The sequence below is a fragment of the Paramisgurnus dabryanus genome, chromosome 11 (genome assembly GCF_030506205.2).
Source record: "Paramisgurnus dabryanus chromosome 11, PD_genome_1.1, whole genome shotgun sequence".
In the NCBI taxonomy this organism is placed as follows: domain Eukaryota; kingdom Metazoa; phylum Chordata; class Actinopteri; order Cypriniformes; family Cobitidae; genus Paramisgurnus; species Paramisgurnus dabryanus.
The window spans coordinates 25658577-25663230 of NC_133347.1; the positions used below are offsets into that span (position 1 = coordinate 25658577).

Consider the following 4654-nt stretch of genomic DNA (forward strand, 5'->3'; position numbering starts at 1 on the left):
AACAGAATCAACACAAATTTTGAGCGGTCTTTTTCCAGACTGCAAAAAACACCCAAAGGAGAAGTAAATCAGTAGCATTAGCCATATGTCAGGCATGTAAAATTTTGGACTAAAAAATCCTATAAAAATACACCAATGAATACCCTTATTCTGTGTAATTGCAAAGTTATGTCAGTGAGCCTTCATCGAAAAACATCCATTATGATGAGCCTTGTGTTCTACAAAGATGGGATGGTTTAATAGTGTTAGGCAAGACAAACACATATGTCAGGAAAAGCAATGCCTGGCCATATGCCAATGTCTACAGACTACTGGTTGTTTGGCAAGTTCTTAGGGTCACTGTTAGGGCCAACTAAATTCAATTTAAGCTGATAGCTGATTATGGACTCATGAAAAACGGCACATTTAAGCTTCGCCTTTGTTTTTGTTTGAAAATGCGACCTTTAGTGGTGAAATCCTACATAATGTGCCTTTAAACTATGCAGCAAATGGTAGCCAATAGAGAGAGATGAGGAGAGGTGTCATGCACAAAGCAAACACTCTGAGCATGTAACGTTTTAACCATGAGATGTGTTCCAACCAGGACAAGAGACACAAACTTTTACACACATAATGCCATGTGGCCACAATCCTGTAGGGGAAGTGATTATAATGTTTACTAAGAATGTGACATGCTGTACAATATCTACTCTTATTCAGAGGGTGACCACAAAACTGGCCAGAATTTTACCCATACTGTGATCTACTGTATACCAAAAACAACTTACCCTTCTGTAATCCAGATCGCATGCACATATTAATGCACCAATTCATTTGTTTTACAGTCAGTAATGAATCAACAGTAATTACAAATGTGTTTCTCCTCTCAAAAATTAAAACGGGATGTGCTTTCCAGAGTCTGCAACAGTCCAGTCTGGAGGATCTCAATTAGAAGTGTTTGAAAAGCAGCATCTGCTGTGCATTTGCACAGACCATGTGATGAGTTCAAGCACACAGCGTCAGCCTCTAAAATTCAAGCCACAGAAGCAGCCGTGCTTAACTGAGGCTTAACTTTACTGCGCGGGTCTAAGAATGGATTTGATGACTCTCTGAGATAAATCCAAAGGGCTAAGGGATAAATGAAGAAGCTGATTTTCCCCCAGGAGCAAACTGTTCTCAGGTCAAACAACTAAAAACCATGTCAAATCAAGTAATCAGGACATTAAGCCATAAAAAGCTCAATAACAGCACGGTTTCCCTCTAATTTGTTGATTTGTTATCAGGGCTTCAGACAGGAAATAAGATTAAGACACAGTCTCTTCACATTGAAACTTTTTCGACTTGAGGAGAGCCACAAAATTATGAGTTTTTAATTTGAGATAAACAGAATTTATTGGATATGACTACAGTGTAATAGAAAAATATCAACGTTTATTTAAAGAAACTTTTTATCTACCTCACATAATATCCTAATGATTTTTGGCATAAAAGAAAAAATTTATTATTTTGACCCATACAATGAATTTTTTGTAATTTTCCTACAAATATACTGTACCTGTACTACTGAAGGGTCCAGGGTCACATATATTTCACTAATATGTCCGGTATAGACCATTTGAAAAGATGTAAACAACACTGAGTACGTTTTCATGCACAGAATAAGCGGATAACTATCAAAAATCTGCTTATTCCCAGATAGCAATTTTGTTCCGGCCCAGCTCCGGCCCACACAACCAGTTTTTCCTCGGCCCACATACAACGAAGAATGACGGCCCTACAGTGGCCCAGTTCTGAATTACGGACAAAGGCCACACATGGGCCACAACTGGCCCATGTCTCTGACAGAAAATAGCCCATAATTGGCCCAAACCTGGGCCAGAACAGGTTATAACATCGGTACCAGTTCTCAGCCATAGGTCAACCATATTAAAACCAGCATTTAACCAGAACTTCCAAAACTGAGCCATAACTCAGCCTAATCTTGCCCAAATTATATTAATAAATAAATCACACGAAAAATTACTTTCAAATTGTTTGCCTTTTTATTAATCAATAGCACACAAGTCAATAACACTACAACATTGTATGTGTTAAAACTCTTCTAGTATAAACTGCCAGCAATAAACAAAAATACTAGTTTGTTCAAATACATTATTGGCATGAATCTACCAACAACTTAAATTACAAAGCAATTTCATCCTTAGTAAACAAACAAAAGTTTAGAACAAACTGATAATAAAAAAAACCTTTGTGACAGTTACATTTGTGTGTTAAACGTAGCTTGCCCAAATTGCCAGCTATACACAAATACAGAAGTTCATTGAAATTAATATATAAGCATGAATAGAAATTTAAATGAATAACCATGGGTAAATACAAGTTTAAACCAAACTGAACTTAAAAGTTAGTTATTAGAAACTTCATGTGTATGTGAAACCAACTCTACAGCCAGCCAGCAAAGATACAAGGTCCAGTTAAAGTATTAGCATGAATCTAACTTAGGTAATTTCAAATAAAACAAAAAATTAAAACAATACAATTCATAAAAATGAAACAAACAATCAAGCACTAATAATAATCTATGTGTATGAGAAAGTGTTCCTATTCAGGATTGTCCTCAACAAGAAGTACTGCTTTCCAGCCTCTCTTTTCTTCTCAGCTCCTCTTTCCATAGATGTAAACATTACAGCAGCCCACTGTTATATAAAAGAAAACAGATGCAAATCAATAATTGTTATGAAGCAAAAGCCATATAATAAAGTTATTAAAAGCATAATGATATACTTTAAAACAAACAGTTAGATAAACAATTAGAAGATTAACCTTTTAGGATGAACTGCTTCTGTTTTCTTCCTCAAGTTGCTTTGGATGAAAATGGCTGCGTTGAATGTCTAAATAAAATGAAACATAGCTTAGACCTTAAAGAGGTACTTTTCATTTAGATACAAAGCAAATGAGATATGTTCTAAGCATGTATTTAAAATATATTATATTAGGAATATCCCCATTATTAGTTAACAAGAAAATTTAGTCAAATCAATATAAATGAAAGAGAGAAGAACCATATACTGCACGTCTAAGGTCTTCACAATTGCTGTCATACTTTATCCACCTATGAGAAATTCAGCTTTGCAGATATAATTCTAAAGATTTGTCAAGTATTGATTTTGGAAGCAATTAAATTAACATTAAATTAAATGGTGGCCCTGATGTACTGTCACTAACCTGAATGTCACCTCCTCCTGTCCTGTCAGCATCCTTGTCCCACCTCTTTACCTGAAGCAAACACAGCAGATGATTAACAGAAAATAATTTCACAGTATTCCATATATTCAAAATATTTGTATTTTTACCATTTTCCTTTGTATTCAACAATGCAATTCGTGTAACTAAAGTAATGTTAGGCTATGGTCAGTTCTTACTCACCTAATGAATGAAACCACTGTCCAGCCCTCTGTATTTATCAGCTTTCACTGAAATCACAATGTGACTATTTAGCCATATAGAGCAATCTTTTGATATATAAACACAAAGATGCAAACATGAGCCTCAATATTTAATTTACCTTAATGTGTCTATTGGAATATACACCCCATCATCCTTCTCTTGTCCCACTCCAGAGTCTTCATGTCTTGATGAACACAGACACACTTTCATCAAAAAAGGAAATTAAACGTTACAGAAATACATTTTTAAATATGTTTTTTATATAAATGTTCTAACATCAGGAAGACCAGATAACCAAATTCGATTACTTCATTATAATATGATCACAGTTATTCTTAACCTGATAGAAAACAGCTAATTTAATATCAATATAACGTTAATTGTCACACATTACGTTACACATGAATCACGTAAACGTTTGCATCCCTTTATACGTTTGTAAGACATTTAAACAAAAACATTTTTATGATTGTAAAAGTTTAAATATTTAAGTTCAGGTACTTACTATCTTTCATCCTGCTGCCTTTGAAATCTGTGTCCGTTATGATTGATTGACGCGGTGTAACTGCTACTCCGACGGTAACCCCGCCTATTGGTTAATTTGATTGGCCGCCGCTCGGCTTCCGTTAACAGGAAAGCTCGTCTTCTGTTATGTGATTGGCCAGTGGCACTCGCCTTTTTTGATTTGATTGGCCATCTCAATCATTTTTGACAAGGTGTTCAACGTAATGCTGAGTTGTAGGAACTGGAGAAACGGATGACGTTAAAATACCGCGAGAGTGATTTGAAATCAGAATCCTGCCCATGATCTTTCGAGTCGCTCTCGCAGTACTTTGATGTCATCCGCGTGTAGGTTCTTGTTGCACTTCATAAATAAACTGCGCATCCTTAACGTAACGCGAAGGTTAACAATACATTTTGTTTATTTCTGCAGTATCTAACATTTGATTGTACACAATGATAGTTTTAGTTAGTCATTGAAGTCAGAAATCTTCAGCACAGTAACGTTTATTTCTGCAGTATCTAACATCTGATTGTACACAATGATAGTTTAGTCATTGAAGTCAGAAATCTTCAGCAGGAATAAACTCCTGCTACAATGAAAATCGCGCAAAAGCAAGTTTAAATAGAAACGATCCATGGTGCTTCTCAAAGCAACGTTATAGAAACTTTTAAATTCAGAAAGAAAAACTTTTGGAAGTTCAGGGTCATTTGAACAAAATAATCT

At 35.2% G+C, this 4654-nt stretch overlaps 1 long non-coding RNA gene across 3 annotated transcripts; it reads right to left on the reverse strand.

The window, feature by feature from the left end:
- Positions 1–1683: 1683 nt before the first annotated feature.
- LOC135730102 (uncharacterized) lies at positions 1684–4388 on the reverse strand. Of its 3 annotated transcripts, none has more exons than XR_010525876.2 (6): positions 3932–4388; positions 3545–3610; positions 3406–3469; positions 3205–3255; positions 2803–2870; positions 1684–2675 (listed from the first exon to the last, which is right to left on the reverse strand). It is a non-coding gene; the product is annotated as an uncharacterized lncRNA (long non-coding RNA). The 3 variants fall into 3 exon arrangements; XR_010525874.2 differs by having other exon boundaries at positions 3406–3452; positions 3545–3629; XR_010525875.2 differs by having other exon boundaries at positions 3545–3629.
- Between the last annotated feature and the right edge of the window lie 266 nt (positions 4389–4654).